Raw genomic sequence first — 15,122 nt, 5'->3', positions numbered from 1 at the left:
TTGGAGAGTCTTCAGAGTGTTCAAGCTAGCAACCTTGAGTTGATCTTTAGGTCTGAAAAATCTCCTAACACCTTGACTGTCCCTAAATTCCATGATTGGAGTAGGTTCATGGTGAATTTTCTTTCCAGTGTAGGGGATTTTCAGCCTTCTTTGTAGACTAGCATCTGAGGACCATTCTTTCCTGATTTCAAGGATTCTCTTTAATACAATTTGCTTTGCAGGTGGTGTAAATCCTCCTGTCCTCTTCATGGAAGCAAATATTTTTGTTAGAGAACTGAATCCTTCAGAATTCAGAACTCTGTGAAGCGGCCAGGTGACATCACCTTTGCTTTTGTAAGAGAATACCAATCTTTCAGGAAGCTTGAAAGTTGCTTCTATTCCTCTGACTTCTTGAAGATCATCCAATTCTAGCTCTAACTCAGAAATTTCTTCAATGTTGGCAATGACAAGATAGTCATCTGGATTTTCAGGTTCTTTTGGAGGTTTTGGAGGGTTAGCCATTCTCTTAGCCACAGACTTCACTTTCTTCTTTGGTTTTAGAGTTTCTTGAACAAGGAAGGCTGGGATTGGAATACTGTCAAGATGAATTGGCTCCTCCTTCGGCATTATTGGCTCATCATGAAAGTTGACATCTGGATGCATCACTGTGGTGTCTTTGATTGGAGAAGAAGGTTTTGAGATAGGTACAGACTTTTCAGGCACTTCTTCTCTTCTCTTGGCAGCCTCAGGCATCTTTGATATAGACTTGACCCTCTTTTTCTTTGGAGAATTTTCAAGAGCCAATCTATTATCACTTTGTAGTTCAGCTGCCAACTCCTCTTCAAGCTCAATAGCATATCTTTCATCAACCTCTATTTCTTGATTTTTAGAGAGTTGAGATTCCAGAGCTCCCACTTTCTTCTCCAGTTGAGCTTGCTTCTTGTCAGATGTAGATAGTGCAGTTTGGATTTGAGTAGAGAACTTCTCATCAATCTTTTTAGATAAGTCTATTTTAACAGATGTGATGAGAGAGTTTAGATGTTCAGCTTCCTTCTGGAAATGGAGAGACTACAAACACTATTCAACTGATGAAGGAGATCAGTTGAAGATAAAGAAGAAAAAGGCATAGAAGCTGTGACAGTTGAGTTTGTGGTGATTGATTTTAAATGTAAATCCACAGAACACATTGTCACAGTAGAAGAAATTTGGTGAGAAAGATCCAACAAATCATCAAAATGATGATGATCAATCTCAGAAAGGGGCTTCTCCATGAAATCCAAAGATGGAGAATTTACAAGTGTGGTGTGGATTAATTCCACATCCATAGAAGAGGTGGGATATTGTGTTTGAGTAGTAGATATAGTAAGATCATGTATGTGCAAAATAGGTTGAGAAGAGGAAGGGGGCTGTGACTCCACATTTATTGGAGTCACATCAAGCTGACTTTGTGAAGTTACAGGCATGAAATCCAGAATGGATGTCTATGTGTGTGCAGAGTGCTTTACCTTCCCACCTTTGAGCTTCTTTCTCTTATAGGCTTATATAGGTGCAGAAGTAGTGTCCCTCCCCCTCTTTTGCTGTGTCCCTGGATGGGGACTATTTTCAATAGCAACATCCTTTTGGGAGGATGCTGCTAGGGATGAGGTTGAATCCTTTTTAAGCTCTACAGTCTTTTGGGAAACTGCAGAGTGGCTTGGCTGGTTATCACTCTTCTCTCCAGCCTTATCCTTAGGGTTTCTTTGATGTTCACCCTTTCCCTCCCCCTCACTTCCTCCAATCACACTCCCCTCAGGTTTGTGCTTCTTTGATTTTACAACAGATACCTTTTGGGAGGCACCTGAGGTTGGTTTGGAAGATTTGGTTTTAGAGGGTTGTGCCACTTGTGTGGACTGTTGATGGGCCTCCTCAACAGCCCTGATGGCAGAAAGCAAAGAAGGTGAGGGTTGAGAAGGAGTAATAGGAAAGCCATGTACCTCTTTTTTTTTCTAGGCTCCATGATTGGCAGGTAAATCACCTCCAAAGAGGGGTAGAGATTCATCCTTAAGAGGTCCTTGAAGACCCTCTTTTCCTGCACAAAACTTGGAAGCTTGGCTTCCTGGTTAGAGATAACTAGCTTATCATCAACATGATTAGCTAGCATCATTAGAAATCTAACATAGTAGATATTCTTAGGTCTATCTACCTTATCACCTAACTTCTCCCCAATTTCATGGATCATCAAAGTACCAAAATTATAATACTCATTAGTCAAAAACATGTAAAGCATTTGTAAAATCTGAGAGGTAATAGCATTAAAATTACTAATTTTACCAGAGAAAGATTTCACAAAAGCATCACATAAATAGCTCCACTCTCTCCTCAGACCTCTCCTCTCAATCTTACCTAATGCATCAGTTGGCAACACATAATTCATGGCATAAAGTATATTAACTAACTGAATATCAGAAGGCAAAGTTTCAATAGTATTTTCAGGAATTTTAAAACACGCATTCATAACATCACAGTTAATTATATGAACAATATTTTTGAGAGAGAAGGAGATAGTGTCATCCTCACTATTAAATTCAGCCGTTCTCCAAATTTCTTCCACAACTTCATGGTAAATAGTTGGAGTTGAGAGCATGGCATGAGATAGTTGGCTGGATTTGATTAACTCCATCATCTTGTGATATTCCTTCTCCTCTACAGCCTTAGTGTCCACAAAATATGCGAAGTTGTTCTTCTCATAGATGAAGTGAGTGGGAGAAGAGTATTTCTTCATTGGCGCCATTGCAGTTACAGTTAGAAAAGCTTTGAAGAATATGAAGGTTTTCTTTGCACAGAGAGAGAAAGAGAGTTTGTGAATTCGAAAGAGTGAAGTGAAAAGAAATGAAAATAAATTAAAACACTTAAATACTTTCTCAGAAAATTGCTGTGATTGGCTGAGAAATTACTGTTGAGAAGAAATAACTCTTATTTAACTCTACAAAAATTACACACACGATTGTGTGTATAAAGCAGGAGAGAGATAAAAGAAATTTCAACGGCTCAGATCTGATAATATTTTCAACGGATGAAATAAGCGCCTCTTTAAACTTCTTATTCGACTGATGATGATCAGTTGAAAGTGTTTTCAACTAATGTCATCAGTTGAATGAAAAACAAAACAAGAGCGTATTGTTTCAAACATCAGTTGAAACAATTTCACTAGTTCATCAGTTGAAATATGACACATTTTATTCCAGAATTATAACTAACTCAATTTTGATAAATCAAAATTAGTCAAATTCTGGCTGCCAAATTACAGAAAAATTCACTATAAATTAGGAGAAATTTAACATACCTAATTTACTTACCAACCTTGTGAATGTGGATTCATCAAGAGGCTTTGTGAAAATATCTGTAATTTGTTCTTCACTTGGAACAAAATGCATTTCAACTGTACCAGCCATCACATGTTCTCGTATGAAGTGATATTTGATGTCAATATGCTTGGTTCTTGAGTGTTGTACTGGATTTTCAGTTATAGCAATAGCACTAGTGTTGTCACAAAATATGGGGATTTTTGAGAGATTTAAACCATAATCAAGTAATTGATTTCTCATCCACAATATTTGTGCACAACAACTTCCAGCTGCAATGTATTCAGCCTCAGCTGTAGAGGTTGATACAGAGTGTTGCTTTTTGCTAAACCAAGAAATCACCCTATCTCCAAGAAATTGACATGTGCCTGTTGTACTTTTTCTATCAATTTTGCATCTTGCAAAATCAGCATCTGAATATCCAATAAGATCAAATCCAGAGTCTTTAGGGTACCAAATACCAAGATTTGGTGTTCCCTTAAGATATCTGAATATTCTTTTTATAGCAATAAGATGTGATTCTTTAGGATCAGATTAAAATCTAGCACAGAGGCATGTAGAGAACATAATATCTGGTCTACTGGCTGTCAGATATAAAAGAGAACCAACCATGCCTCTATAATTAGAGATATCCACAGATTTCTCATTAGGATTTAACTCTAATTTGGTGGCAGTTGGCATAGGAGTCTTAGCTTCTTTGCAATCCATTAAATCAAACTTTTTAAGTAAATCATAGATGTACTTAGTTTGATTTATGGATATACCTTCCTCTACTTGTTTAACTTGTAAACCATGAAAGTAGGTGAGCTCTCCCATTTTGCTCATTTCATACTGACTTTTCATTAGATTAGCAAACTTTTTGCAAAGTCTCTCATTTGTAGAACCAAAAATTATATCATCTATATAAATTTGAACCAAAATAAAGGCACCATTTACATTTCTGTAAAATAGTGTTTTATCCACAGTTCCTCTGGAAAAATGATTATCTAACAAGAATTGAGATAGAGTGTCATACCATGCCCTTGGTGCTTGGTTTAGTCCATAAAGTGCTTTTAATAAAAAGTAAACATACTCTGGAAATTCTGGATCTTCAAAACCAGGAGGCTGACTCACATACACCTCCTCTTCCAGTTCACCATTTAGAAAAGCATTTTTGACATCCATCTGATAAACCTTGAAATTTGCATGAGCAACATAGGCCAAGAAAATTCTTATGGCTTCCAATCTTGCAACTGGTGCAAATGTTTCATCAAAATCAATTCCCTCAGATTGAGAGTATCCTTTAGCCACAAGCCTTGCTTTGTTTTTGGTGAAAACTCCATTCTCATCCATCTTGTTTCTGAATACCCATCTTGTGCCTACAATTGTTCTATTCTTAGGCTTGGCCACCAGTTTCCAAACTTTGTTTCTCTCAAATTGATTTAATTCTTCTTGCATAGCAAGAACCCAATCAACATCTTTGAGAGCATCTTCTAGTATTTTTGGTTCATCCTGTGAAAGGAATGCACTGTACAAACATTCATCTTGAGTGGCTCTCCTTGTTTGTACAGATGCATTTGCATCTCCAATAATTAATTCAAAAGGATGATCCCTTGTCCATTTTCTTTGAGGTGGAAGTGATTGTCTTGATGATGTAGCTTCACTGTTGTAGTTCGGATTTCCATGTTGAAAAGCTCCCCCTAAATTTGAAATCTCATTATTTCTAGATTGATTGAAATTCTGAGACATTCTTTCAACTGATGATTCTTGAGGTGTTTCAACTGAAGCCTCCAATGTAGTTTCAACTGATGCTTCAGTTGAGTTTCCAATATCAGTAGTTTCTTGCACCAAGGTCTCATTAGTTGGAATATTAATTCCAGGATTAATTCCAGCATTCTGAACAGTGTCATCACAATCATCATCACTATCATATAGATCACCTTCACCCTCATTCTCAAATCTGAGATTATCATGAAATCCTTCATCTGTCAATCCTTGAATCTTTTTATCATCAAAAACTACATGAATTGATTCCATAACAATGTTGGTTCTCAGATTGTATACTCTAAATGATTTTCCATTAGAATATCCAACCAAAATAGCTTCATCTGCTTTGGCCTCAAATTTTCCAAGATTTTCACCTTGATTTCTTAGAACATAACACTTGCATCCAAATACATGAAGAAAGCTGATTGTTGGCTTCTTTCCCTTGAAGAGTTGAAAAGGAGTTAGATAGTGAGGTTTGGTAATTAGAGAAATGTTTTGAGTAAAACAAGCAGTGTTCACAGCTTCAGCCCAAAAATAGGTTGGAAGTTGAGCTTCATTAATCATGGTTCTTGAAGCCTCAATAAGAGTTCTATTTTTCCTTTCTACGAAACCATTTTGTTGTGGAGTTCTTGGTGCAGAAAACTCATGAATAATTCCCTTATCTTCACAAAATTCTTTCATCACAGAATTCTTGAATTCTGTCCCATTATCACTCCTTATTCTTTCAACTTTGACATCTGGATTGTTGTCTAATGCCTTGATATGATTGATAATGATTTTCCCAGCTTCATCCTTAGAATGCAGGAAGAAAGTCCAAGTAAATTTTGAAAAATCATCAACAATCACTAGACAATATTTCTTCTTTGAAATGGACAGTATGTTGACTGGTCCAAACAAATCCATATGCAAGAGCTGAAGAGGTTTCACAATTGATGAAAGAGATTTGCTTTTAAAAGAGCTTCTCTTTTGCTTTCCTTGCTGACAAGCTCCACACAAACCATCTTTGGAGAATTCCAGCTTTGGTATTCCTCTTACCAAATCCTTCCTGACTAACTCATTCAGTGTTTTGAAATTTAAATGAGACAGTCTTTTGTGCCATAGCCAACTGTCATCTGAGCTTGCTTTACCGAGAAAACAAGTGATTGATTCAGACTTTACAGAATTGAAGTCGGCTACATACACATTTCCTTTTCTTTGTCCAATTAGTACTACATTGCTGTCATCTCCTTTGGTGACAACACAGGCTGCAAGAGTGAAATTGACTTTGTATCCTTTGTCACAAAGTTGACTGATGCTAAGAAAATTATGCTTAAGACCAGACACCAATGCAACTTCATCTATGATGACATTTTCTTTTGCAATCAAGCCATATCCCATAGTATATCCTTTACTGTCATCTCCAAAGATAATGCTAGGGCCAGCTTTCTCTACAAACTTTGTGAGCAGGGAGGAATCACCAGTCATGTGCCTGGAGCATCCACTATCTAAGTACCACAAATTCTTCTTATGGTTTCCCTGCACACATTTCAAAAACAGATCAAGTTGATTTTGGTACCCAAATTGCTTTGGGTCCAGATTTGTTAGTGAGCCTTTCCCTTGGATTGAAGTGATTCAATCTTTGGTTTTGGTTGAGAAATTGGGATTTCAACATTGTTCTTAAACACAGGCATTTGAGGCATGCATACATTGTTTATACCATGCAGATTTGAATGGAATTGAGGCATGTTAAAAGCATTGAAGTATGGATTGAACATATATGGCATGCTAGGCTGAGAATATGAATTGCGAGGCAATAAACCAGGCATGATGTTCATAGCAGATAAGTTCATGTGAGGAACAGATGGCATAGGAATAGGCAATGATAAATTAGGAGCAATCACAGTTTTACAATTAGCAGATAAGTGATTTACACTACCACATTTACTGCAAGTTTTCCTAGGAGCACTGGCATTGGGTGTGTAATTAGTGTGCTTGTTGACTCCAATTTTACCATTTCTATTTCCTTTCTTCTTTTTAGTCTCTTCTGATTTAAGCTCACTAGCATCCAACTTCTTCTTGGTCTTATTACTGGAATTATGAGTGTTGTTAACACTTTCACTAGTCTCAGAAAAATCATTCTCACCTTTAACAAAGTTCTTTTTAATAGGACCATATTTCTTGTTGAGTTTCTTGAGAAATTTCTTGTCAACTGATGAGTTTTTGTTCAACTGATGACTTTCATCAGTTGAAGCTTTACTTTTCAACTGATGATCATCATCAGTATTCTCATCACTTGACCTGATCTCAGAAATCTCAAGAGCTTTCTTATTCATTTTCCATTCATTCTCCACAAATATTTCTCTACCTTGCATGTTGATGATATTAGTGGAAACATCTCTCCCAGATTTCCATTTAGCAATAATCTCTTGTTCCTTATCAAGCTGTTTTCTTATGATCTCTTCCCTTTTCAGAACAACCAAGAGATCATCTTTGGCTGTCTGACACTCAATTTTCAGTTTCTCAAACTCAATAAATTGAGCTTCTAAAGCATTGTTTCTGTTAGATATAATTGATGATTACTAATGTTCTTAAAGTTTGTTTTAGAACAGGAGTGATCAGAGTTTAAGCTTGAAGCTGATCAGAGTTTAGTAAAGTCTGACCAGAGTTTGATAAAGTCTGATCAGAGTTTACATAGTCAAGACTCGTCAGAGTTTACACGTGGAAAGAGCTCAGAAGCGGATATACTTCAAGGAAGGATAGAAGCGGAGGAGTGATTTGCTGACTATGGAAACTAAACAGAAAACAGTAGCAATCTTTGATTGATAGAATACATAGCTGATTTATAGGATATCAAATCAGAGATTGATTTTGTAACTGTGTCTATATAAACACAGATTAGGGTTACTCTAGATGAGTTAAGTTATCGAGTACATTGTTAAGAACCCTAGCAGCTCTTAGTGATAATATATAAATCACTGAGAGAGTTTTTGTAACCATTCAAGCTTTGTGAATAAGAGTTTACTGCTTTCAATCTCTTATATTGTCATTCTGATTTATTGATTGTGTTCACTATATTAACTTATATAGTGAGTTCATAGGACCTAACAGTTTCTATCACTAAGAAAGGTGTTAGCTTCCTTAATCCTACTATTTTCCTTAGTGAGAGATTTTAAAGAAACATGCAAATGATACACCTTCTAAGTTAATATAGTCAATTGATAATGCACCTAAGGTGAAACACCTTCTGCACAGTGCCCTTGATAATGCAATGTCTAATAGAGTGATTGGGTGCAAAACTGCTAAACAAATCTGGGATGCTCTGGAAACCAGATGTCAGGGAACTCAGGCCATAAAGAAAAACAGAAAAACAATCCTTACACAGGAGTATGAGCACTTTGATTCAAAATCTGGTGAGTCCTTGATAGATCTGTATGACAGATTTGTCAAACTGTTGAATGACTTATCTCTGGTGAACAAGGAATATGATCTTGAAGACTCAAACCTCAAATTCCTTCTGGCTCTTCCTGAAAAATGGGATTTGAAAGTCACTACAATAAGAGACAATCTTGATCTTGGAGAAATGTCTCTTGATGATGTTTATGGAAGACTGAAGACTCATGAACTTGAGATGGAGCAGAGGAGCAAACGCCATGGAGGAAAATCAAAGTCTGTTGCTCTGAAAGTTCAAGAGGAAGCTGCTAAGAGCAAAGGAAAAGCTCATGTCACAAAGTCTGACATTGAGTCATCAAACTCTGATGACTCAAACTCTGATGTTCCCTCAGACTCTGAAGAAAGTGATGATGAGATGATGCAGTTAGCAGCATTGATGGTGAAAAGCTTCAAGAAGTTGGCCTACAAAAAGTTCAACAAAGGCAAAAGTTTTTCAAGGAAAGACAGAAACTCTGACAGAGTTTATGATAAGAAGAACTTTAGGAAGAATGAGAGCAAGGAAGGGAAAGCTGGAAAAGCTGACAAGTATACCTATTTCAACTGTGGTGAAAAGGGTCACTTTGCATCTGAATGCAAGAAAGCCAAGAAAGAAAAGGAAAAAGCCTTTATCACCAAGAAAGGAAACTGGACAGATACATCTGATTCAGAAGAAGAAGTCAATTATGCTCTGATGGCAAACACTGACAACAACTCTGAATCTACTGCTAAGGTACCTCATTCTACTCTTGCCTTTGATACTGAAGATATAACTGAGTTAAGATTGTTCCTTAAAACTTTGCATATCAGCTTTAGAGATCAGACTTTAGAGAATGAAAGATTAAAATTTGAAATTCTAAGTGTAAAGAAAAGAAATGATTATCTAGAAAAAGAATTAGTTCAGATGTTAGAAGTTCAGAAAGAAAGAGATGATGCTGTCATTGTCAAAGATGAATTATTAAAGAGGTATGCATCTCTTCAATCAGAACTTGCTAAGGAAAGGGATATTATTAAAACATGGACTAATTCAGGCAAAACTACTCAGGATATCTTAGGTAGTGGAAACTGGAAGAAGGGACTAGGTTACACTGATAACTCAGAAGCTGAGTCATCAAAAACAGAGTTTGTTAAAACTCAAAAACCTAAGGTTAAACCTGTTAAATTTGTTGCTGAATCCTCTAAGTCTAAACAGAGTAGACCAAAATCAGAGATTAACAACAATTTAAAATCTAATAAGCCCAAACAGGTTAACATAGGATTGATGACTCAGAAACAGCTTAAGCACAAGCTTAAAGAAGTAAAGTCTGATAACAAAGACAAGGAGCCTAGGAAAAATAGAAATGGCAAGGTTGGAATAGACAAGAGTAATAACTACATGCCTATTCCAAATGCACCTAGGAAGACATGCCATAACTGTGGAAATACTAATCATCTTGCTAATTTTTGCAGGAAGAACAAGGACATTAACTCCTTACCTACAAAGTCTAGAGTTAGAAAAAGTAGTATTAGATATAAACCACAAGATCCATGTTTTCATTGTGGTAGTTTATGGCATTCTATTTATACTTGCAAAGAATATCATAGTTTGTATTATGATTATTATCAATTGAAACCTTCTTTGAAAGAGGTTAATAAAAATTCTGCAAGTACAAAATCTGTTTCTAGTACAAACTCTGTTCCAAAGTCTGTTAGCTCAAACTCTGATAATGATAATTCCGCTGCAAAAGCTAACAAACTTAATAAGACCAAGGGATCCAAGCAAGTCTGGGTCCTTAAAACTAACAATTAGTGGTCTTTGTGATTGCAGGGCAACAGGAAGAATATCCTAGTCTTGGACAGTGGATGTTCAGGACACATGACTGGAAATAAGGCCCTGCTGTCAGAGTTTGTGGAGAAAGCTGGCCCAAGTGTTTCTTATGGAGATGGCAACATAGGAAGGACTCTGGGATATGGCAACATCAATCTTGGAAATGTCATCATATCAAATGTAGCTCTTGTTCAAGGGCTAAAACACAATTTACTCTCTGTCAGTCAGATCTGTGACAGAGGATATCATGTTGATTTCTATGAAGAACACAGTGAGATAGTAAGCAAGTCAACAGGCAAGGTGGCAGTGATTGCTCACAGACATGGAAATATTTATGAAATCCACTTGCCTACAAACTCTGAAGGAAAAGCAATTTGCTTATCTACAAGAATCTCTGCAGAAGAAAGTTGGAAGTGGCATAAGAAGCTCTCACATCTCAATTTCAACTCCATAAATGAGCTTATAAAGAAAAAGCTTGTGAGAGGACTTCCTGAATCACTACTCACATCTGATGGATTATGTGATTCATGTCAAAAAGCCAAGCAGAGAAAGACATCCTTCAAGAGTAAGACTGAATTCTCAATAAAGAAGCCATATTATCTTCTACATGTTGATCTATTTGGACCAGTTAATGTACCATCCATTGCAAGGAAGAAATATGCTCTTGTCATTGTTGATGAGTATACCAGATACACTTGGGTATATTTTCTTCACTCTAAAGATGAAACAGCTCTGCATCTGATGGATCATGTGAAGCAACTGGACCATGGATCTGAAGACAAAGTAAAGATCATTAGAAGTGATAATGGAACTGAGTTTAGAAATTCAACAATGGAAGAGTTCTGCAAAGAAAGAGGTGTAGTGCAACAATTTTCTGCACCTGGTACACCACAGCAAAATGGTGTAGTTGAAAGGAAAAACAGGACTCTAATAGAAGCTGCCAGAACTATGCTTGATGAGGCTAAATTACCTACTTATTTCTGGGCAGAAGCTGTTCAAACAACTTGTTTCACTCAAAATGCAACACTGATTAATAAGCATGGCAAGACCCCATATGAGATGGTGAAGAAAAAGAAGCCAAATCTGAAGTACTTTCATATATTTGGGTGCAAATGCTTTGTATTGAAGACTCATCCAGAACAGCTTACCAAGTTTGATCTAAAAGCTGATGAAGGCATTTTTGTAGGTTATCCTCTGACAACAAAGGCCTTCAGAGTCTATAATCTAAGAACCAAAGTGATCATGGAATCCATACATGTGTCATTTGATGACAAGAGAATTATGGGTTTAGCAGACATGGATGATCATGAAGAACTGCATTTTGAAAATGAAGAAATATTCTCTGATTCGACAAACTCTGATGAACAGTCAAACTCTGACTGTGAACAAAATACAGCAAACTCTGGTGAAAATTTACAGGTTCATGATGATGAAGCAAATGTTGAGGGGGAGCACCAGACTGTTTCAGACTCTACCCAAGACTCAAAATCATCAGAGAATGCTGACTCAAACTCATCAGAGAATACTGATTCAAACTCTGATAGCACAAATTTAGGGGGAGCTACAGAGAATGATCAACAGAATCAAGAGAGCATGGATCAAGGGGGAGGATCCAATGATGAAAGTAGCCAACTTCCACATGCTAGGAAGTGGACAAAATCTCACACACCTGATTTGATAATTGGCAATCCAGAAGCAGGTGTGCAAACAAGGACAGCTACAGCAAATGAGTGTTTACATCATTGCTTTCTGTCACAAACAGAACCTAAAAAGGTGGAGGAAGCTCTTCAAGATGCTGACTGGATTCAAGCAATGCAAGAAGAGCTAAATGAGTTTGAGAGAAACAAAGTCTGGACCCTAGTACCAAGACCTAAAGATAGATCCATAGTTGGTACAAAATGGGTTTTCAGAAACAAAACAGATAGTGAAGGTGTAATTACAAGGAATAAAGCAAGACTTGTGGCAAAAGGGTACTCACAACAGGAAGGTATTGATTATGATGAGACATTTGCTCCAGTTGCAAGATTGGAGGCAATTAGAATCTTTCTGGCCTATGCTGCTCATAAGAAGTTCAAAGTATTCCAGATGGATGTCAAGAGTGCTTTTCTTAATGGGAAACTGGATGAAGAGGTATATGTTGAACAACCTCCAGGCTTTGTGGATCCAAAGCATCCAGACTATGTTTATAGATTGGACAAAGCACTCTATGGACTAAAGCAGGCTCCAAGGGCATGGTATGAAACTCTGGCTCAATTTCTTCTTGAAAGTGGATTTACTAGAGGTACCATAGATAAAACCCTGTTTTATTTGAATCATGGTAATGATCTGCTTTTAGTTCAAATCTATGTTGATGATATCATTTTTGGTTCCACTAATGCTAAACTCTGTCAAAGATTTGCCAAGCTCATGCAGTCTAGGTACCAAATGAGCATGATGGGGGAACTCAGTTATTTTCTGGGTTTACAAGTTAAACAGACTGAAGATGGGATTTTTATCAATCAAGCCAAGTATACCAGAAATCTCTTGAAGAAATTTGGTATGCAAGACAGTTCAGCTGCAACTACTCCTATGGCAACAGCAACCAAACTAGACAAAGATACTGGTGCATCAGTGGATATCACAAACTATAGAGGAATGATTGGATCTTTGCTTTATCTGACTGCAAGTAGACCAGACATAATGTATGCCACATGTCTATGTGCAAGATTTCAGGCAGATCCAAGAGAGCCTCATCTGATTGCAGTAAAGAGGATATTCAGATATCTCAAGGGGACCACATCATTGGGACTATGGTATCCTAGAGAATCAGATTTTAATCTAATTGGATACTCTGATGCAGATTTTGCAGGTTGCAAAATTGACAGGAAAAGCACAAGTGGGAGTTGTCAATTTCTGGGTGGAAGACTTGTTTCTTGGTACAGCAAGAAGCAAAAGTCAATTTCAACATCAACAGCAGAGTCAGAGTATATAGCTGCAGGCAGCTGCTGTGCTCAAATTCTTTGGATAAAGAATCAATTGTTGGACTATGGGTTATCCTTTTCTAAAATTCCTATTTATTGTGATAACCAAAGTGCTATTGCTATGAAAGGAAACCCAGTTCAACATTCACTGACAAAGCACATCAGTATCAGATATCATTTTATAAGGGAGCACGTGCTGGAAGGAACCATTGAACTTCACTTTGTTCCCACAGAACAGCAGCTAGCAGACATATTCACCAAACCACTAAGTGAAGCAACCTTTACTAGGCTGGTGAATGAGCTAGGAATGATATCAGGAACTGAGTAAACACAATGGTCAGATCCTTCAAGTTTAAATTGTCAAATTACCATATGAATTGCTCACAAACTTGCCATGATATACTCTGATTGTTAAACTCTGATGACATTCTCTGATGATATACTCTGTTTGTTATACTCTGATTGTCATTCTCTGACGATATTCTCTGATGTTTGTAAACTCTGAATCTTGATAAATGATCTCATTTTTAACTCTCTGAGACAAATAACCTGTGAAGATACTATGAAGCATGATTTGAATTAGTAATCATGAATCTCAGTTAAGTTCTTTAATCTTGATCTCAATTTTGTGCTACTATTTTACACTATATGCATGTTGATATCATTGAGACTCTATTACTTCACATATCTTAATTATAAGTGAGACTGATTAATTTGCATTTTCTCTCAGTAAAATAGACAGTGATTATAAACTCTGATACTATACACACCCCTGAAAATAAGCATAGTACTCCTTTGAGATCTTAGATGACAGTGACTGGGAAGACCCAAACATTTGCTGGTATTAAGTAAGTGCTAAGATTTTATAATCTATGGTGACCAGTCACAATCTCTGATTACTGGAGAAATATTGTTGCAAAATTATATTTAAAGGTCGTGATTCATTTACTCTGAAAAGCGTCCTGAGAAAAAAAAAAAAAGGGGTTAGTTTATTTTATATATTTCTTCATCAGAGTATGTCTGTTGTCTATGTCTTGAGAGTTTAAATAAATCATTTTTGTCTACCTTATAATTACGAAATTGTGAAATTCTTTAGTCTCTGATTTAATATGTTAAATCACACACATTATTTCACAAGCACATTATTGAGCTATGGATTTTATGACAAACTCTGATTTTTTGATGAATGTTCTAAACATTATGTCTTATTCTGAGGTACTTAGAAATTTATTTTCTTTGTTTTAAATCTCAGAGTTTAAAATTCGAGGAATTTAATCTTGATTTTTAAAATCTCATACAATTTCAGGAGTTCAAATATTCAGAGAATGTGAAGAGAGTGTACCAAACGGCTGTATTGTTAGTGGGTTTACATGTAAAACATTTTCATAGGAGAACGTGTAATCAGCATTTATAACTGCACAAGTTTTACTGCGCTCATGATTACTATTTTCTTTTCTCCATGCCACTAACATTCATCTACCAGTTAAAATCTGACAGGTGTCCAGCTGAACAAAAAGCCCAAGCGTGTACAGCTACACAAAATCTGAAGAGTTTATCACATCAGATTTTATTGCTTATTATTCACTTATACACTTCATCTTTACACACACTCTCTAAACAAACTCTTACGCTTTTCTCTCTGCAATTCAAATCTTCTCTTACACACTTTCTCAAACACTTTTCTTCCTCTACAAACTCTGTTCTAATGGCGACTTCAGCGTTTACCTATGCAGGTGTGGAGTTTGTACCAAACAACCACTCAGCCATTCTTGACACCACTGATGTTCCAAGGGATTATCATCCCATCCAGCAATTCTTGGCACAGAGTGCCCTGGCCACTGCCCTTACAGCTCCTGCCAGACTCTCTGGAAGCCAAATCATCAC

The sequence above is a fragment of the Daucus carota genome, chromosome 8 (assembly GCF_001625215.2).
Source record: "Daucus carota subsp. sativus chromosome 8, DH1 v3.0, whole genome shotgun sequence".
NCBI classification, from domain to species: Eukaryota; Viridiplantae; Streptophyta; class Magnoliopsida; order Apiales; family Apiaceae; genus Daucus; species Daucus carota.
This window is presented reverse-complemented; position numbering follows the sequence as displayed.